The 22,950-nt window shown below is 37.2% G+C and overlaps 1 pseudogene; it reads left to right on the forward strand.

Annotated features, from left to right (window-relative positions):
• Window positions 1–6,399: 6,399 nt before the first annotated feature.
• Window positions 6,400–22,419, forward strand: LOC117406633 (dermatopontin-like; annotated as a pseudogene).
• Window positions 22,420–22,950: the final 531 nt, after the last annotated feature.

Genomic DNA, 22,950 nt, shown 5'->3' on the forward strand with positions numbered 1-22,950 from the left:
TGGCTGTTAAAACCTTCTTAACTGTATTTAAATCCCCTGAGCGGATTTGCGGATACAATGGGCTTGTATGATCCAGACTTCCTGAGTACAGTAGTATGAAGTGCTAGCTCTAGAGTCTCTCTGTCTGTGAACTCTTGACAAAAGAACATTGTGTCACTTCCCTTGTATAAAATTCACCATACCGTTGATCTCACAGGCTGTTAAAATCTATTTCTGTCCATTGTACTATAGTATATATTTACAGTGCAGTAAGTACGAAGACAATGAGGCCTCCTGGAAAACACTGTGTATTGAGCTTTGTATGAGAGGAATGAGCCCTAGATTAATCTCCATGCTGAGGGTCTGACTGTACTGTACCACTCATACACCATGCTGTGGTTCTAACCCAGATAGAATAGTGTTCTCCAAACATGCCGGCCACAGCACCTGATATTCCCCTCCATTTACTGCTTAAACCCAACTATGCTGTGCTTTTTAAAGTTGTCTGAAGCAGGTACCATCTAACAACATAGATGTTACTCCCCTAAAACTGCTGGTATTGCATTTATATTTCAGTAAGGAAATCCTGTAATCATGTTTTAAAAAGACAGGAAACAAATGGGTTGCAGTATTGTGGGATCAAGGTCCATCTGATAGTGCAGCATGGTAATAATAGTGTACCCTGGCACGATTCTGTACTTTACTGTTTTGTTCCTACAACAAACAAAAAAAATTAGTTCCATAAACCATGCAATTTAATTACAAATAATCACAATATAAGTGAGTGTGGGAGTAGTGGTTAGGGCTTTGGACTCTTGACTGGAGGGTTGTGGGACACTGCTGTTGTACCCTTGAGCAAGGTACTTTATCTAGATTGCTCCAGTAAAAACCAACTGTATAAATGGGTAATTGTATGTGAAAAAAAAGTAATATCTTGTAACAATTGTAAGTCACCCTGGATGAGGGCGTCTGCTAAGAAATAAATAATAATACTGTGGAGCATAGCAAACAATCACTGTACTCTACAGTGCACTTATAAAAAAAAAAGGGGGGGGGGGGGTTATAACTATTAGTAAATGTTTATGCCGCAGCCTCCAGACTTGTCAAACCCCCTGGGCTATAAATGTATTTTTCCAGTCTCCACTTACAGATTTGTGTATCATCGCTGTCCCGTTTTATATTTGCTATGCTACATATGTTAAGATTGATAGTTATTTTGTATAAATCAGGGGTAACATGCCGAAAACAAGCACATTGCTAAAATATTTCTTTATGGTTCAGACCCTGCATTTGCTACATTAATGAATAGCATTAATACATTAATGTCTGGTTTTACAGAGTATACACCACTGCCACCTGTAGACATTACCCATAGATTTATTGTGTAGCAGTTCTTTATAAATAATACTGATGGATGAGCAGTTTGCTATTTTGTCAGAATAAACAATAAATAAAGTGACTTAGTTCAAATATACAAACTGTGTTGCAGTGGCACATATAAGAAATACAATGGCTCACTCACAAATATATTAAGAATAATTAAAGGCAAAGCCCTATAGTGTAGTCCATAATTGGGGAGTGGACCTTTAAATGATTTGCACATAGCACCTGATCATATAAGTACCCACAACTGTGCACTTAGATTAGGCAGGTGCTAATTGTGATACTTCCAGAGCTTAACATGCTAATGAGCTACAAGCCTGACTACTACAACAGTTATCATGGGTGGAATAAATTAAATGCTAATGAGCCAAGGACTGATTTGTGAAGTAACTTAATAGATATTTATATTTTAAAGCATGTACACATGTTTACATTTGCAGTGTCTTACACTGAAGTATATCTGAGAATAATGTTAAGAAATATATATTTTGAAATAGTTTTAATAGACATTGAAGTATATATATATATATATATATATATATATATATATATATGGAGATGTGACAGAAATTAGTTCTGTAGGTTTTGTATCCATAATAGAACAAACATGTGTACATACAGTTTTTAGAATTTGTAGGATATACTAAAGGTAAAGGTACATTTAGTGTGTTCAGTTATTACTTTACCCCCGATTGTCTCACAATTTTGAATGCTCAATCGCTTTCCCCCTCACTGTAGCAATTACCCACACATCTCAGGAGACCCGACGGTTCAATGGGCTTCCCAGGAACTTGAGTGGATGTCAGCCAGCTACTGACCTCTTGAGGACAGTCTTAACTCCAGTTCTACCACTGGTACATGAATCGGGCCCTGTGTCTTTTAATTTCGGCACCTCTGCTAAGAGTCACTTGTTAGCAATGCTAAATAAGATGTCTCTTTTTTTATAGCAACAGGCTGTTTTTGGAAGAAGATGAGGAAATTGTGTAATTTGTTGGAAGACTTTTTATAAATTAAAATGCTTTCTGGTCCAAGTAATTGATCTGTCCCCCAGTTGTTAGAGACCCTGGTACCGTAAAAACAGCAGTTCTCCTAATTGCTGTTAAAAACTTAAAAAAGTATTAAATGTTTAAATCTTAGCAGCATTGTGTTACTTATTTAATTTATGTATTTTTGTTTTGAGTGAATTTGCACCTGTATTTTAAGCCATGTTTGTTGTAAAATAGCGTTCCTCGATACTGGCAAACATGGTAACAGAAACAACTATTCAATCTTATGTTGAACACTGTAGTAGAGTGTGTGGCAGGGCAGAGGCCCTGCACAAGTAAAAATATGGGGTTTTGTGGCTGGCAGCCATCTTGGCTCAAGAGTGGGTAAAAAGCCTGGAGTCAAGATGGCCACCTTTGCACAGCCACATGGTGTAAATAAAGAGAAAGAATAAAAGTGCGTGAAGCGCTGAACTGTAGTCTTCCGTGTCTGGGTTGCTATTTTTGCTGCGGACCATCCTGACCACTAGGGCACTGCTCCACAAGTATGATACAGTATCCTGACCACTAGGACACTGCTCCACAAGTATGATACAGTATCCTGACCACTAGGGCACTGCTCCACAAGTATGATACAATATCCTGACCACTAGGGCACTGCACCACAAGTATGATACAGTAGCCTGACTACTAGGGCACTGCTCCACAAGTATGATACAGTATCCTGACCACTAGGACACTGCTCCACAAGTATGATACAGTATCCTGACCACTAGGGCACTGCTCCACAAGTATGATACAGTATCCTGACCACTAGGGCACTTCTCCACAAGTATGTTACAGTACCCTGAACACTAGGACACTGCTCCACAAGTATGATACAGTATCCTGACCACTAGGGCACTGCTCCACAAGTATCCTGACCACTAGGGCACTGCACCACAAGTATGATACAGTATCCTGACCACTAGGGCACTGCTCCACAAGTATGATACAGTATCCTGACCACTAGGGCACTGCTCCACAAGTATGATACAGTATCCTGACCACTAGGGCACTGCTCCACAAGTATGATACAGTATCCTGAACACTAGGACACTGCTCCACAAGTATGATACAGTATACCGTACTGTTGTGTTTTGGCCAATATGACTACAGCAGCAGTGTTCATCCTGGTGTCCTGTCTAAATTCAAGTACCGGTAAATAAAACTCCCAGCAGGATATAATAAATACCCCCTCAGTCCCCGTGGCTCACCTGGTAAAAGCTCAGATGTGTGATGTGCAGCGTGAGTCATATATCAGGTTCATGTCAAGTTGTAAAGTTGCTGGTCTTTGCTGGTGATTATTTCATGTTACAGATAGCTGTAGTTATGATTTAAACACTTGTTCAGTTTGTAATATGTATTGGTGTTGTTGATTTTAAATGCTAACAAGTATAAAACAAAAGCAGCTAAATACCATTCTAATAACATATTAATAAAAGCCTTAAACATTAGAAAGATGACACAGTAGAAGTGTGAAACTTCATTACTGTATTTTCCATCGACCAAAACAATAAGCTTTGGTCAGAATTTCAATAGAAATTCATGTTTAATTATGTACACCACTACCATGTATATGCCTAATGACAGCTGCACCAATAATATACAGCTGTGGCCAACAGTTTTCCATTACCTAGAATTTTATGATTGAGACGTAATTAAAAAGAAACCTATATGAACAGAATTTGTGATATTTTATTTAACATCATGTAATCAAAGAAACTACAATGTTTCAATTTTTGTCAGTTTTTCGTTAAGTAGATGGAAAACTATAAAGTGGTACGTAATTCAATATGTTAATGTAACATTATTCAGCAGGTTTCATTCCAACTTATGAAGAAAAATGCGTTAATTCTATAGACTGATGCAAAAGTTTTGTCCATAAATGTAAATGTGTTATGTATGCATGAAGCCGGATTCTGCAGAACCATACCGATTACAGGCAGGCAAGGCCTATAATATGCTAATAATTATGTGGTAATCTAGAAAAAAACACACAGATATCCTTCACAATGAAGTTTGTATTATAGTTATTTTAAATGAATAGCAGCGTTGCTTCAGCGTTTAGAGCGTAAAGAAGCTTTTTTCTTCTTCTGCGGTACATATATATTTTTCCCAGTAGCTGTACTATTAAGGCGTGTTTCTGCTGCCACAAACCCCATTCTAGACATCAGTCTCAATGTGCATCCTGTTGTTTCAATGATTGACCTCCACTGCCTCTGCAAGCATGTTAGTATGTAAAGAATTCTCATCGGTACTGAGGGTCAGTAAGATACAATATATGACAATGCTAGTATATGTTATAATGCTTTTTCTAGAGGTTGACACAAATCAAATTAAAGCTGACCTGTCAACAATTATGCATCTTGGCATGACAACATTGGGCAGTGGAATAGTAGCCTTATTTCAATTAAGTTTAACCAGGATAAATACTCCCTGAGACTACAAGTTTAATTTCCAAGGTGGTCCTTGGGCAAATGGCAGCAATACAAAACAATAAGTAGAAATAAAGAAAAACATGCTTTTGACCTTGTGACATAGTGAAGGTATCTGAGCTGTAAATCTCCTTCCCGACCAGAAAAGGCGCTGTGTAAGGTTGGCTTTAGGTTTTCCCCTCGACTGGTGGACTCGATGGTAGGTGGAACCCGGAAGTTGGCCATCTTAGGGAAGATGCGTAGCTGCAAGTACTCCAAACAACTCCATGGCGATCAGATATGGGTCAGGCAACGATTGGTTACACCATGGCAACAGGCTGATTGCAGGGAGGAGTTTGGTGGTGCAAAGGGGATTCAGTTACGTGAGTATGGTCCCTTACGGGGACGCGCTGGAGTGTTATGTTTGTTACTGTTTTTTGTGTATTGCAGAGGAGGAACGAGGGACCCAGGAGCTGCAGCCACGGAGCCAGCACAAAACCCCTGAGCACTTGCTTTCACTGCACAAGCACAGCACAGACACGAACACCACTTTCCCCGGGAAATACAGAGCACAGTTTCATGCACGGAGGATTGTGGTTTGGAGTGTCATTTTCTTTGGGGACTGCAAACCCGCCGTATTGGCTTCCCCTATACCATTGTTGGTATAGGGGCGACTGTTTATTATTGTTTAATTTGTATTAACAAATACAGACATTTTGTCTCGACATTCACTTTATTCCCCACACCACTCATGTCCTGTCACAGGCCTGTGCCAGTTTTGACTGCTCTGTTGGACTAATTTATAAAGTGTTTTCATGGACCTTTTTTTCTGGGATTACTTTCAAGAGCTGAACATTTTCACCCCTCATCAACAGATCTGGCTGTTGCAATCCCAGCCTGATATTTAAGTGAGTTGTCCCAGTTTCTCAGTTTAGCAGTTTCCAGTTTTAATTTCAAAATGTCTCTGTTGTAGTCTCGCACATGCCAATAGTTTAGTCTTGTTCAACAAAAAAAGAAGGAAAATTTAAAATTTAACCATGTACAGTTCCACGTTGGAAGTTATCAATATTACATTCTATGTGCCGTTTAGATTACCAGAACTTCACGTGGACTATATCGTGCACAACAATTAAAGGAAATTGTTATGTTGGTCCAGAGATGAAAAAGAACCAACAATGCTGAAGTTGATAATAATATATATATATATATATATATATATATATATATATATATATATATATATATATATATATATGAACAATATCTGTGTGTTTTAGGCTCATTATATACACAGTGTACAGTAAAACCATAATTGAATATTAGAATCTGCCAAGCCAAAAAACATCTGAAAAATGTTACAATATTTATTTTAAGAAAATAAACCTTGTATGTAGAACAAATAGAGGTAGTAGTGCCCCTTTAAACTACAGTAACAAATCCCTGCCTCCATTAGCCCAGTGCTGGCAAATAATCCACCTTAAAAGCTGGACTGGAGCTAATTTACATCAATAAACATATTCTTGGTTTATGACATATTGTCTCAGGATGCTGTTATTAAACATCTGTGAAACAAATGTCCAAGGCCCTTAAAACAGAGCCAACATAATCATAGAGGCCAGTCACAGAGTCCAGAGCAGAGCCTGCACCATGGCTCTGTTCTTCCTGCTGTGTGCTTTACCTTTCCTGGCAGTGGTTACTAGTCAGCCCAACTTTATCCCAGACGAGCCCTGGGTAAACATGTACAGACAGGGCTTCAACTTCCAATGCCCTCACGGGGAAATCATTACGGCCATCAGGAGCTACTTGAGAAGGAGGGCTCAGACAGGCTGTGGACCTTCGAGTGCCAGCCCACGCCATCTACCATGGGGGAACCAACCGAGTGCTGGTGGGACGACATCAACCGTGGAGGGCAGGAATGGTATGGCATTCCTTTTGTCATGACTTTGGTGGGTCTACAGGCAGTGTTACTGCATAACTGGTCTGAAGATGCGAGGCATGCACAGCTTAATAATGTAAACTCTAAAAGGGTTAAGCTTAAACAGCTTTTTGCTATGTATGTGGTACCGATTACAGGAAAAATAAAAGTAGAGGGAACCTCTTTTAGGTATTCATAAATTGCAGTTCTTTGATGTGTCTCTTGGTAAGTCAACCTTTTGTATAGACCAAATTAAAATGGTATTTGCAACACTGCTATAAATGGTACTGCATGTTAACACACTGTTTTTTATATTTACAACTTTAGGTACATCGAAGGGTATTATTGAATTGCTTCTCTCCTGTTTTCTAAAACATGTAATTAAATTGGTTAGATGTACTGAGCTATTAGTCTCTTGAACTAGAAGTTATGTTACCATATTTAACACCTTTCTTTATGTCTATAAGATTTTTGTTTACAGGGTTCAGCTATGAAGTAAATGGTTAATTGAATTGTCTTGAAATGTCTTTTCTCAAACCAAAAATACTCTAAGGATTATTAAAACAGAATGTTACAAAATAATTCAACTAATTCCCAGGCTAAGTAGGTATTAAAATATAACTCCATTTTATGCTGGATGTTGTTGTTCTCATGCCTCATTTTAGTAAGCACTGATATGATTGAATCACCCTTTACTATTTCTACTTTAATTAAAGGTACTGCACATGTACCACATTTACCAGCAAACTTCTGTGCAGCTGAGGCTACAGTTTAGAAAGAAAGACAAAATCAAACAATTCATGAGAAATGTAGGGAAAGGTCATTAAAAACGTAGATTATTGTTTTGGCTGCTAAAGAAAAGTCCTGTAAAAAAAGAAAACAAATGGCAGGAAGCTGCCATTCCGTTGCTTTGGAGAGCAAACAAATACTGTAACTGGCTGGATCATGGATATAAAATATTTGATTACCGTGGAAACACTGTTAGATATAAACTTATTTTAAAAGGATAACAGATATCTGCAGGGCATCAGTAGAGAAGACTGTTTTAATGAATGATTTAAAGACATTTTTGTGTGTTTTTAAACCTTTTCTCAGGTTAAACAGTGCTAAACTAAAGAAGGAAGCTATGCTAGATGGAAAATCAACCCTTTGTTGCAATAGATCCAGTACACTATTATTTTAGGTGGTGCAGAAAGCATATTTGTAATCAGTAAAAGTGTGTATAAATATTAAAAATAATAAGTGCAGGAATACATTTCATTTTATCATCATACCTTATAGTCATTTATCTTTCAATAAATCCATTTTTTGCCCTCTATTCTGTACACAAAATGTATCAATGAAAATGGATTTAGAATCAGTTGGACAAGCTGTGAAACAGTTCATTGTCTTGGTAACATTTAATTTGAAATGTCTTTAATAACAATTTAAAATACAAAGAGCTAACAAAATAATTCCAGTTAATCCCTCCTAATATGTATTGCCATAATTTTGTCTCACAATATGAAACACACACACACACATTATGGTAAAGAGGGATTTGATTTTTGAATGGTATTTTGTTTCAAGCTTTTCGTGAAGAACATGTTTTGATTGCTAAAACGGAGGTTGCATGAATTAACGCAACCGACACTGAAAACATGGCATTCATAGGAAAAGCAGTGATCGATACTGGAAAGGCGATGAGTGAAGCTTCTGTGTCAACTGCGCTCCTCCAGGGCAGGGATGACAATACATATTAGGTTAGAATTACTGGAATTATTGTGATTACACAAGCTACTTTAAATACATGTCATTGTGGTTTTGTATTTGTAGTGTCACTGTTGTTGGATGTGTAATGGCCGTTTTCAACATCAGAAACAAAGTCTGTTGTTAAATGATACAGTAACACTAAAAATAAAAATATAAAAAAGGAAATAAAAATGTTGAACGGGATGGTTGTAAAACCAGTGAGAACTCGTACGCACCCAGAAGTACAATAGGCAACCTCTGTTCCTGCTGTCAAGCCAATTGCCTTTTGTCACCTGCTAAATGGATATTGTCAAGCTACCTAACCCTGGAGGTGAGGTTCCAGCCTGGACATTTTTCATCTGGAATTGTACCTGGCCAGTCAGGGTAGTGAGTCGAAAAACTGTATACCCAGCCAATCTTCATCACCAACCCACGGGGTATTCAAAGGCTAATGCACTGCTCCCCGTGGGCACCATCAACCAACAAGCTCATGTTCATATGACTCACCCTGCTCTCCATTTGGCAGTGCCTTTACTTGATAAACAACTGGGGGCCCATTTGAGGTTGTAACAATTGTTTTTTTTTTTTTTTTGCTGGGAGTAAATTATAATTATGGTGCCAGAATACTTTCAGTGGCTTTAAAGAAGTATAACAAAACAACAATAAGGACCATTTTAGGATTTTTTTATGTAACATAATTACTATCATCCTATGAGTTTGTTTTATCAGGTAGAGTACTCCTTTTAATCTGCTATAAGGACAGTGATGAAACAAGTTATCCATGGACTGGAGTTAATTTTTTTTTTTGGCAAGAGCAGTGTGATTACATCACTGTACAGCAATGTTTTATGTATTCCTGGCACCTCTGTATGTTTATAAGCCATTGCAATTATTATTTTTATTGTAAATTGACTGCAATTAAAGCTCTGTTTTATAGTTTTAAATGTATAGGACTTTGTAGGATTGTTTTATAAAATGGTATTTAACTTCAGGCTTGGATTATACTTATTTGTTCTTGTTGTCAAGTAAAGGTGAACCTAAAGTGTCCAGACAGAAGAGCTACATTTTGATGATGGAGTACCCTCATCAGAATCCAAAGTTTGCATTTTTTGATTTGTGCAAAAGTGCAACTTCTATTATTGCAGGTACATGCAATGATTTTCAATGGCAACACGAGAACGACAGTAAACTTGTCACTGGTAGAATAATATCGATATTATACAATACTTAATTTTTTTTACCAAATTGCATAAAAAAATAAACCTGTAACAGTGATTTAGGCCTGAATAAATGAAGAAAAGTGAATAAAATTGGAGGGATTTATGAAATATTGTATTGGTATATACTGCACATTCACTGCAGTATATACCAATTTATTCAGTGAGAAGGCTTTTGACTTCAAGTTCAACAAGAAATCGAATGCACACATTGTACACACAATGAAACCACTGCTAAGATTGATCAAAACGCCACTACATCTTATCCTGTGTACAGATGTCCTGGCTACAATACCTGTTTTTGTGATTTATAATTAGTTAGTATGTTGTATGTGGGGTGTCTCTTAATATAAGATACATCATTTTTCACAGCTTGCATGCGAGGACATCTCTGTACAATAAGATGCAGTCTACACACAGAGCATGTTCTGAGATGCCTTTCAGCTAGACTGCAACCGTGGCGTGAACGTGTATGTGCACAGGCTTGACTTGTGCTCTTAAGAGGTGATTAAGAGAGCAGCTTTACCTCTCTGAAGTGATCGATCCCTTATATAAATTCAACCAGGTAGATTTCCCTGGTCATTTTGCAGTTTACCGTACTTGTTAAATACTATGGACTTGCTATGCTTTAACATGGCTGAGTTAATTGTTTATTTACTGTGCCTTAGTAGACTTTGCTAAGATTTTACAATAGTGATACCACAGAAAACAGTAACACACTCTCATATTTGTGTAAAACAATACAATAATTTCCCATTTTTATGTTTCACTATTTTGTTGTTGTTATGTTTGCCACAACTCAACTGATTTCATGGAGATGCAGTGCAATGTTACTGCATCTATTTCCATTATAATCCAAACTTGTTTTGCCAAGTAGACTGAAAATGATAGGGCGTCTTTCTAAAAGTACCAAATAACTAAAAGTATGAGAACTGCATGCAATTAATAAATTCTAAGTGTATAAAATGCTGAAAAACCACCAGTAATCTTTAACACTTGTTTTTGTTTTGTTATTTGGTACTTTTTAAAAAGCCTCTATGTGTCCTTAGTGTCCAGCATAATTAACTGGCTGAGAGCATGACAATTTTGAGTTACGAACATTTAGCGTTTCAGATGTTTCTTCATTTTTGGGGATTTTTTTTTTTAACCTAAGTGAATAGCTGGCAACATCAACGTTTGCAAAAACATATATAAAAAGGAAGGAAACAATGTGTTTTTGGAATTTGTTAAACTGGGTCTCTGTACAATGTTAGCACTAGAATGCTCTACTCATCTCCACAACAAGCACCACTACATTATTTAGCAGCCAACTCATTTATGTTTTAAACACACTTGTTGCTATGGTGAATCAGTAGACTTCTTTCCACCCAATCAAAACAGAGGAAGCAACAAGACACAAGACTGAACTGCAGTGCTCTCTTTTGCTACCCTACACATATGACCCTGAGACACTCATTTCTAATGAGGCAAATACTTGTTTATGTCACATAAACATAGAAAGCTTATTGAGATTTAAATGGAGTATAAAATACTAATTATGTTGAAATACTTTTACTGCTACCTTATAACTAAAGGGTATTTGTTCAGTAAATAAACTGTATTGGATCTTTTGATTGTGGATTTCCAACCTTTTCAAGTACAAAGCTAAAATGAAAAGGATGTAAAAGCGTTGGTTGAACTTGTTGCAGTTAAGATGATAGAGGGTAAACACACAGTAAAGCTGTATAAGCTGTTTAACCTATTATCAATCATTTAGTTTTAAATCAGCAGCGGAGGAATTCACTTATAGATCCAGCTCTGGGCTGTGAGCCATGGTTTAACAAGTATGTGCTGGTGGTGCCCATAGACTGTATCCCACAGAAGGAGAGCTTTAAAAATGAGCTGCTAATGCTGGTCTGTTCTGGTTTCTAAACTATTTACTATTTAAGTTACTTCCACCCACCACTGTTTCAAAGTACAGCACAGAATGACCTACACTACTGGCACAGTCTACGGACATACTAGCAGGAGCCTGATTTAATCTAATCCCTTTCGTTATCTTCTTTGGGATCAATCAGTAAATCAATTACAGCCCCTTTCAATTGCTTTTTTTAAACTAAGCTGTGTGCAGCATCTAAAGGTTTACATTTCTAGTGTGCTGTATGAACCTGAAATCGTGTATGTAGTTCAACAACAATATAAACATGCATTGCAGTGAATGTTTTCAGCCACTAAACCCATATTGCAATCACACCTGCTTACAACCACCTGGATTTTTCTTTAGACAAAAAGAAAAATAGTTGCATGTTTAATAAACTCATTAAAGGAGAGAGAACCACAAATTAAAATACATTTTCTTACATGTATCTCTCTTTAGCAATAGAAATATTATCAGGTCCCAAAATATCTTTCGGTTCTTTGCTTGAATTTTATACTTTAATTTAGAAGAAGCAGAAATTTCAAAGATAGACGTAAAAGTTGCTCTATTCCTTGTACAAAATCAGTTACACTCCAATTGTCTTTCTGCAATCAGGTCATGTGACCTACTGCAAAGGAAGTGATTAGATACTAAGAAGAACACATTTTCCTTGGTTTATCTATAATGTGGTAAAAAAAAAAAATTAGGTAAAGAAAAGGGATTTAAAAACCTTGGCTATCCTGTAAGAAAGCTTGGGAGTTGGTTTAATGGGGGGAGCGGGACACAGAGAAACATTCTCTCCCTAATGACACTGTGACACCTGAAAAATTATGTTCCCCAGGCCGGGTATCAAATGATTTACATACAAGCAGATGTTAGGTGCAGTATTTTGTATGTAACACTTACTAACTTAATGTCATGCCTCATGTCATGGAGGGTCTTGAGTCAAGAAAGCTTAGGATCCCCTGTCCCAGGCAGCTCTGTGGAGAATGTTTTACCTTTGACTATTTTCTCTAATCCAGACCCTATGTTTTCACAAGCTATTTACTATTCTGGGAGTCCAGCTACTGTCTGCTATTGAAGGACTGAACCCATGAATAATGTATCCATGTATTTCTTCTTTTTTTAACCTATATCAGAGGCATGCTTATTCTTAGTCCTGTGGTACATCTGTCCAATTGTACCATGAACGGGTGATTTTGAAACCTGACTCGTATCTGGCACTGGAGGAAAATGGAAATTTTTGCAATCTCTTTCGCTGCTCTGCTGTAATTTCAGACTTGTGCACACTGACCTTGAGCCTTGTGGCAGAATGAAAAATAGCATTTTAGCTATTGCTGCTTTGAGTGCAAGGATAGATACACAGCCAGCTTCAGACAGGTCACAATGCATTGAGCACAAGGCCAGGCAAAATGAAAACTACTGTTGAAGACCTGAATGTGAAGGTTCAAACCGGAACCTGAAAGCGACTGGATTTGAATTTTGTTAAAGAAAACTCCAAATACCTTTTATTTCATTTTGATATATAAAAAAACATAATTCAGATATTTATCATTTATTAAGTGTCTTTTATAATCTCTTTAAATAATGTTGGTGATACGTGTTAAGTAGGATCCACAACTTGGGCACTAACCAGAAATGCTCTCTCTCCATTCAGCTGCAAATGGATGCCATTGTTCAAACCCAGGGACGTCAAAGGCAAGACGGGTCACTTCACAAATCATTGCAACACAGCCAGAGGAACATGCAGTACTAGCATTGCTCTTTCTCTACAAACTTAGACTTGCTTGTCAAACATAAAAACAAAGGTTTGGTTGGAATACAGCTAAGCTTTACAAAACTGCAACATAACTTTTATAAAGCGAGCAAGCCGCTGTCAACATCATGAATTCAATGCCAATGCCCTGCACCTTTAATGACTGAGCACTAAAATCACAAGCTCCGGAGGCATCCGGATTACATGGTTCAGATTCCTAAAGTTTTTACTTCTGCATAATGCACAGCCCCAGGGCAACTGAACTTAATAAAATAATGAAAATGCAGAGTGCAAGCTTCCAGCTCCAAGTTTATAAGTATATTTGGCTTTCTATTTTTCTATACTCTCTGTCAAAACTATTGCTATTATTTTTTTCTTTATATAAGGGATGTCATTTATTGGTGAAATTTCAATTTGCAGAATTATAAATTATATTATGTGAGCAGTGCAGCTAATACAAATAAATAACTGAACAGTAGTGTTGTGGAAACCCTTTTATTCCTTCTGTGATTCAAGTGTCAGCAGAAACAAAAAGAATGGTCTCACTAGCAGGAAGGACCATGTAGCTCTTGGTTTGAGTTCAAACAAGTGTGTTGAAGCATTATGTTATTTAGGTAAGTCAGTCTTTTTTCACTGTACATTGCAGTGGTCGGCAGGCTCCATCCATTGTGCCTTACTTGAGACTGGAATTTTGTTTTCTGTTGAAGGACGTTCTGGTTGCACAGGCACACACTATCATGTATCTTGTGAAGTCACTGAGATGTATCTGCCTTTCCATTATTGTGGCTTAATATTTGCACACAAGTCTTACACCGATTATATAGGTCCAGTGGACCACATGATATGTCACATGACTCTATAAATGTGCATACATTATGGGGATTTTCTACCATGCATGCTTTAGTTTTTATGGACTTTACCATTTTTATTGCTTGTCCCCTATGTTCTTATTGAAGACCAGAAATGTTAGAAAGTACCAACATGAGGCGTACAAAATAATTGTGTTACTTCAGAAAACACTGGATTCAGTTAGCAAAAGCAAAGTCAAATATACTAATTGCATTCATTTTGTAAAATAGGGAGTTTTCCTGGGACACAAGCACTTGTTTTGCAGACAAAATAGTTATACAAACACAGTACAGAATAGGGATACAAAAACAAATATTACATTTTACTTATTAAACTAAATCAGCTTTTAGAAATAACAAAAATGCAAAAAGTACATACTGATTTTGGCTGAACTGGCTAACAAAGACTAAGGTTAGGGCATTTCAAAACATATCATCATGTCAATATAGTTATTTATAATATTATTATTTGTTTATTTAGCAGACATTTTTATCCAAGGTGACTTACAGAGACTAGGGTGTGTGAACTATGCATCAGCTGCAGAGTCACTTACAACAACATCTCACCTGAAAGGCAGAGCACAAGGAGGTTAAGTAACTTGCTCAGGGTCACACAGTGAATCAGTGAGTGAGTCGGGATTTGTGATACATTTTTTGTGTGAGTGTGTTTTCCATTTTATGATTTTTTCTTTTCTTGTGCACAAGTTTGTACTTGTTTGTTTAATTATTCAAGCACATTTTTGTATTCCTCTTAGAGCGCTACACCTGTATGGTATTTAATCCAATTAGCACATTTTTATTTCCTCTTGTAGAGATTGGAGGAGAGACAAGTGCCCCACCTGCTCTACCTGTAAGTAACAGACACATAGAGCAGTGGAGGGCCCGAGAAAGACCCAGAGAGACTCAGGGCAGAGCAGGGGAGAGAAAGCAAGCAGAGGAAAGCAACGCTGAAGAAGAAACGAGAGAGGTGCAGAGCAAGAGAGAGAGAAAGGAGGGCAATCGAAATGATAGACAGAGCCATGAAGAGAAGAAAGCAAGAGGTTGAATCAGCCAAACAGCAGTCAAGCAGAAATAGAGGAAAGGAGAAGCCGTAGACAAGAGAGAGAACTCGAGCAGAGTGGACACAGAGAACCAGGAAGCGCATGGTTTAATACAGACTGCTGGTGACTGGGTGCAACAGTTCCACAGAATTAATTTCATCTCAAATACCAGTGCACAGTGGGATAAGAATCTACTGCCCATTTCCTCTTCTCACAAGATTCACTGAGCGCACAGATAAATGACCACAAATGTCGAGTGGTGAGAGAGAAACATAAATCTGGAAACGCCCTTTGTATGGTAATTAGAGCTGAGGGATACAGGGTTTGGCTGGGTGAGTGGCACTCATGGGGGAAGGGAAATAAATTGGTGAATACTGGATCCAGTGTTAATTATATGGATTCTAATAAATTGTGGGAAGCGAGTAGCTGAACATGCTGGTCGCCTGTATGTCCCAGACGGTAGTACTAGAGGCATATGTGTGTACCATAAGTTGCATTTGATATTAATTGATTAAATGGCTGAAATGGGTGGTCAACTGAATAAAGTATTTTAAATGTATATGCTGTGGTCTGTGTTCTCAATTCTGGCAGGTGGTGAACTTTAGGTGGTGTGGCTCCCCTGTGGAAGTATTATCAAACCTGTGCAAGCCTTTTCTTTTTAGTCAGTGTGCCCTGCTAAGGTGCAAGCGCACGGTTAATTTATTATTATTTTATTTCTAGTTCTCTGTACAGGTAACTCCCATGCTGGCATAGTCGGTACTACTTTGATACAGATTGGGTGGCCATGACTCTTATTAGTAAAACTACGCGAGTTAATCAAAATCCTTTTAAATATAGGGATGGTTCTAACAACTTGAAACTGTCTCTGTGTAACATGCTTGTACTTCAGTGTATGAATATGAACCCCGGTCATTTGCGTGCCAATAATTTGTGTTTGATCCAGGGTTCCAATTTGGATCCAGGCTGCCTCAGCCCTCTCTGGTTTGCATCACTTATTGTTCCCCTTGTCTTGTGAATCACAAGCCTCCTCTGTTTTCACTCCCACTATGGAAACAACATCTAAATGAATTCATTCGGAACATACAGTGCATACTGTAACGTAACTGGTTAGGGATGAACTCTAAAATATTGCTAAAAAATATTCTTACAAACTTCTTAAAAATGAGTTTGATTGGCTTCATTATGATTTTAGTATTATTATTCTACACACTTACATTTTAAAGTACATTTATAATACTTTCATGCACTTTTAGAGATGCTGGTTTTCATAGTTTTGATACTCAAAGACCCTATTCAATAATCACATGGTATTTGAAAATGACAACATCCTGTATGTTGCAGTAAGGACTGGTAGGTGATGTATTTGTGCTGCCCATCGAGAAAGCAGGTCCTATACCAGCTTTCTTTTCTGATTATTTCAGCACATAATAAATCATTCGGAAAGCACCTGCAAGATAACAAACAGACTACTGACTTTCCATGATTGGCATTTGCTGATATTTACATTCCTCCTGCATTTTTTTTTATCTGCTGGATAGTGGTGCCAGTTTATTTGTGCATTTAATGTCTATTAAAACAACATGCACAAATGTTAACCCTTAACTGCATACACTGATTTGCCTATTCTGTGTGTATCAATAAGGACTGTAACATTTAACATTGTAGTTGTAAATGATGGGTGATTGTGTTTTGTTCCTTCCTTCCCTTTGTTCCTTGTTTTGTTTCTGTGGTTTGTTCCTTCTTTATAACTCTGATATGTTTCTGCAATGAGCAATCACATGACTTCATCCATTTACTTAAAGAGCACATAAATACCATTTTATTTTATTGTGTTACATGTTCCATGTGTTGCTACAACTGTTTATGTTAAGGTGTGTGTATTATTATTTTTTTTTTAACATTTTGACCACTTTTATAAACTTTTAAATTACATTCCCTGCCTCAAGATGGCTTCCGATGTACCCACGTGGGTCTCTCAGAACTACATTTCATATCATCATACTGCTCACCGGTAAATCCATTTTAGTTACATATGTGAGCAGGAGGATGATGGGAAATGTAGTTCTAAGAGGTCCATGCAGGTACATGGGAAGCCATCTTGAGTCAGGGAATGTAATTCAAAAGTTTAAAAAAGTGGTAAAAATGTAAAATAAATAAATAAATAAATAAATAAAACAATATACTCACCTTACGTAAACAGTTGTAGCAATACATGGGAACACAATAAAATAAAAAGGTTCTTATGTGCCCTTTAAAGAGGGAAAGCTTTTGCATTCAATAGGCCATAACAGAACTTACAGTGAACTGTATGAATTACAGGAACAAAGGTCTTCATTTACTCACTCTGAACTCCTTTTGTTGGAATGTGTTGTATGGGCTTTGCTGAAGCTAAAGCACAGGATGAGGTGTCCTTTTGCTTCAAAGAGCATTTCTCAAGCATTTAGCAATTTCCATGACTTCACTGGTTTCCAGGTCAGTCAGCCTAAAAGATAAGCAAACCTGTTTTGTAAGATGATGATATGAGATATTGTCTTCATTTGAATTTTTGGAATTGCAGTCATTTCTATAGCAATAAGAACAGTTTCATGTTTATTGATGTCCATATGTAACAGGGGTGGACTGCTCACACCACAATCCAGTGTCTTAACAACTATACAAGAGAGCCAGGGGTCAGAAACCAAAACAGCAGAGAATCACACAACACTGCTCCTTCATCACAGTCAGGGACCTTAAAAAAACATAAGTCAGACAGACAGGCCTTTATTCATAAACCATGGGCATACTAATAAGTAGTGTACATTGTAATACAGTACTATACACTCAAATGAGTACAAATGACGTGTGATATGGTTTACTGAAAATAAAACTTTAATATCTTAAAATACCTTTTTGGTACTGAGCTGTACATTTTATTCTGTTTTGTCAAAATTAATGGTATACTTCAAAAACAAATATCTTAGCTATGATGTTGTGTCTCGTTATTTTAGCACACATTCAACAGCATCTTTTATATATGTTTTTTATATATCAGCTGCACCTACACTGTGACAGTTTACTAAGCTAATAGACTCCAGTAAGTGTTCTTCGACTAAGCTAATTGTTCTCAGCATGAGGTCATCCCACTGAGGTGAAAATCCACTCACATGCTTCCAGTTTATGAAAACAATTTCCCTCAAGGGATTAACCATGTGCCAAGTCTAGACATTTTCAAAGAAATGGATCACGTTTCACTGACAAAACACAATTGGCTCGTTTTGTGGTTGCTCTATGCTTTGTTAAACAATAAACATATTACAAAGCAATTTCTACAGCTACTGTAACCTCAAGTGCTGCTGTCAATTCATTATAGAAGTTAAAAAAAAAAGCAAACTCCAGTGTAGTGGAGCATTGTGAAATCAAGGCAGAACATACAATAGATATGGTGAGGTATGATAAACTTAGACATTTACCATGGTAAACTGTACAGGTTATCTGGTCTCTTCGGTTTAAGAGTTCATCACGACTGGTAGATAATGTATTACTTTTTCACTATAAAGCTATAGTTACACCTACTGTAAGATATTTTTAAAACCAAAACTAAAAACAAACAGTATCAACATCATCATCACTGTATTTTTTGTTATATCCCTATTGTACAGGTAGTGGACAAAAACATGGAAACACCAATGTAATAGTCACTTAATAGGGCATTGGGCCACTATGGTATCCCGCTCTGTGGAGTTCTCAGCAGACCGTTTTTGAAACTGGCTGCTCGAGCCCCAGGTTGATCTGCAGTTGCTCGCCTGTTTTGTCTTGCACTTCGAATTAATGCATGGATATCACGATCCTGGAGTATGCGCTTCCGCCCACTGTTGCCCTTTGCTGATGATGTCTTTCCCTCGGAGTTCCATGCCGACATCACCTTAGACACCGTTGCTCGTGAAACATCAGCAAGTTGAGCTGTCTTGGTCACTGAAGCTCCTGCCAAACGCGACCCAACAATCACCCCTCTTTCAAAGTCACTGAGGTCTCCTCTGCAGCCATGCTAGCCATAATTATAGGGAACCAGGCCTGTCCAGCATTTTTATACATGACCCTAAGCATGCTGGGATGTTATTTGATTAATTAACACATGAGCCACACCTGTGTGGAAGCCCTTGCTTTCAATAGACTTGGTGTCCCTCATTTACCCAGGTGTTTCCATTTTTTTGTCCACTACCTGTATGTGTGGCTGAAGTGCAAAATAGCTTACAGCTGCCATTCATGGTAGGGGCATTACAAATTGTGTGGAATGAAAGCTTGTCAGGTTGGCTGAGAGGAGGTCATTAACTGCCAGGAATCGACCAGTTCATGCTCAGTACAGTGTGCAGAGTAGTAACTAGTGTGCTTGCCAAAACAAAGATTTTGCATTCATTTTTAAGGCTGGTGTCTTCACTGTTGGATGTAATGTACTTCTCAATACATTAAAATGTGTTTATTGTAGGTGATACTACAGTTTTCCAGCCTGAAATGCTGGCAGACAAGAGTAATTTTATATGATTTGTCCTTCATTAATCACAGTAATGACTAATCAATAATTTCAGTCCATTGCTACAGCAGTCAGATAGTGTGAAACAGCACTGTACTGTATATCAGCACATTTGTGTGTAGAAAGAGAATATGAAATAATATATGGGTTTTTCTTTCAAGGTATTAACTTTGCTCCAACAACGGGTTGGTAGCTGGTGTCCAATGCCAGTATTTCCCAGCAGTCCTGGATCGAGAATGGCAGTTTTACTGCTGTGTTTACAGCCGAAGATGCCCTTATTCATGCACGTGAGTCTGTCAGCAATGATTTCCCGCGAGACCTCTGAAGGTTAAGGTGGATATTTGCATGGAAAAAATGCATTGCACTTGCAGCAGAAATCCTATTTTTTTTTTTTAAGATAAGTTTTGCTTTAGCGTACAGTAAAATGATTAATAGTAGGAGGTAACACACCTGAAAGAGAATTTGACTGTTTCTTTTAGATTGGACTTGGCATTTTATATGTTAAGAACAGGAAGCATAACTGCAGTATCTTTTTACAAACCAGACTCTATATTTAGGATGAGCTATTCTGCAGGATGTGCAGTCCTGTTTGTAATGGACAATGCTATTGGTTGTGCCATTATCAAGGACAAAGGCAGCATATAAGAAAGCACAATGAGTTTGATGTACCACATACAGACTTATATAGGACTGTAATCATTATTTGAACATATTGTTCAGTCTTGGCTGTTTTGTTACATGTAACTTGACTTGATTGGACTGTGACAATGATAGTGTCTAATTCAGTGGTGGGCAACTGAAATGAATGAAAGGGCCGCATGGGTGGCCCTAAACAACCCTGAGGGCCACCAGACCCAACAACACATCCAAATGCCAGAAACCGCCAATTAAAAATACACAGATAAAGAAATAATCAGAAAGACATTCACTGACTAAAATATAAGCAATGTTACCATTTCAATTGAATAATAAATATAATTAATAGTAATAAATGTGCAGTTTCTACCACTTTTGGGAGACCCTAGTTTCCACCAGCTTTTTGAAGTCAGGCGTAAGGCTGGTGCAAGGGCATCAAATGTCAGCAGAGAGATTTCCATCAGTCAGTCTGTTATTTAAACTGTACAGCAACTGTGCCAACAAAAACACACAAGGATAAAAGTAATAGCACCACATGAAAAAGGTTAAATGAGTTTCCCTATTCACAACATGCTGTTTATCTTTAATAAAGGTTCACAGAAGATGTACCAGAGTACTATAAAGAAGAAGGTGATATAGTTATTGAAAACTATGGCTATTTCATCAGAGGAGCAAGCACTACTTTCAGTGCGGTGCACAGGTGGGTGTCTGCTATTCATGTTCCTCGTGGGTTATACATGTTTTTATAGATAGCAATCGTTTGGGCATCTTCACTGTAATCATTTGACCCAAAAGGTTATTGCTTTTTGCTTGCAGATGCTGCTGCTCATAAAAAACTTAAAGACGTTTTGTGGCCAGTCCAGTTTATATATTATTTTACACATTGGTGAAGTTTAAATGTATTCTTGCAGGTGGCTGAAAAATGCACTAATTATATAAAAAATTATGCATAGCAATGCTCCGTACAAGACCAGATTTATTTGAATAATTAACTAAATTAGCTTTGATCGAAAGAGGTTTCAGACTTCTAGAAAGTTACATTGGATTAATGCACTTAACCGTCATTTATGCTATTATGATGATATCCACGAAACATGAAATAACTATATAATGTATAACTTCTGGGAAAGAGTGGCAGCTTTCTTCCTGCATTTTATATTTCTTATTGTTTTGTTTTCAGGAAGTTTAGAGCATAATGTTCTATGATTCAATGCTTTACAACACTAATCTGGGGAAATTTACATTAAAAATACAGTGAGATTTACAGTGTTATTCCATTAGGATAAAGCAAGAAAGAAATACAGAAATAATTGCTGTTGTGCACATGTAATAGCTCTTGATCAAGAAAGTACCAACTGTTCTGCCTGATGTAGTCTTCTCAGTTGTTACCTTGTATGCCTGAGAAGAGAAATAACTATATAGATATATGGATCTGTCTGCATGATACATGCTACTCCCAAAAACCTTAGGGCTTCCATGTCACTTAAAAGGGGCAAGTGTATTACAGAGTAGAGTACATTTAATTAACAGTACAATCTTACCTGCTGATTAAGCCTGGCTCTTTCAGCATGTAAGGCATCACATTATTCTAATTGGAGACGGTTCAATCCTCAATCACTGACATACATTCCTAGCAGTTCCATACAGCAGATTACATCCCACAAACTACCTAAAGTTAGAGAGGCTCCATTAGAAAGCTATGTCAATTTAAGTGTTTTGGATTTGGCTGTTGAAACATTGGATCTTAGGCCCATGATTGAGCACCCCTGACCTGCTGCTTTTATACGGTTACTGTTTTATGAATTTTTTTTTTTTTCCTTTTAAAAAGCTTTTTTAAAAAAAATAAACATGAAAAGTATCTTTTCATTTTTAATGAGTTATTTATTTGTCCATTCAGAGATCGCCAATGGAAGTACGTTGTGTGCAGAATGACAGACTTTGACTGCGATTTTAAAAACTTTTAGAAGGAAGCCATAATCCCATCCCATTGTGTGTTATCAAAGGATCGATAACAGAGAATCTGAAGATCTTTACCTATCAATCTCTCAGATTCCCACTGTCCCTGTTGAGATTGCCCATAGCAGTTATTTAATACAGCACTTGTGTAACAAAAACATATTTCAATAGGAATGCCATATCCTACTAATAATAATTAGCATTCTAATTTCCTACTTGTTGTACTACAGCTTTTTAATGGATTTATTTCAATAATTTGTCTTTTTTTTTTTTGCAATGTATTATTCATTTATTTCTTGCATAAATACATTTGGTTTAATCTTCTAACTTGAGTAGTTAACTTGTATAAAACAAAATACAATAAAATATTCCTCTACTCTCAGGGATGTGTCGATAAACCATAGTTTATTTTTTTTATTGTTTTATTCATTTTCAGTTACTGGAAAGTCAGGAGATTGTCTTTACAGTGGATGACCATTGATTTGTAGCTTTATGCAAAGCTCTCTTCTCCAACGTCAACTTCTTCCCGTCCTATTCGAATGTTTCAAGTTCAGTCCGAGATATTATTATTTTTTGTTTCGGATCGACTACTAAGGAAACTGAACTCTATCCTTCTTAATTGCTAAAGCACAATTACAGATACTCC

Source organism: Acipenser ruthenus, chromosome 8, assembly GCF_902713425.1.
Source record: "Acipenser ruthenus chromosome 8, fAciRut3.2 maternal haplotype, whole genome shotgun sequence".
Classification (NCBI taxonomy): domain Eukaryota; kingdom Metazoa; phylum Chordata; class Actinopteri; order Acipenseriformes; family Acipenseridae; genus Acipenser; species Acipenser ruthenus.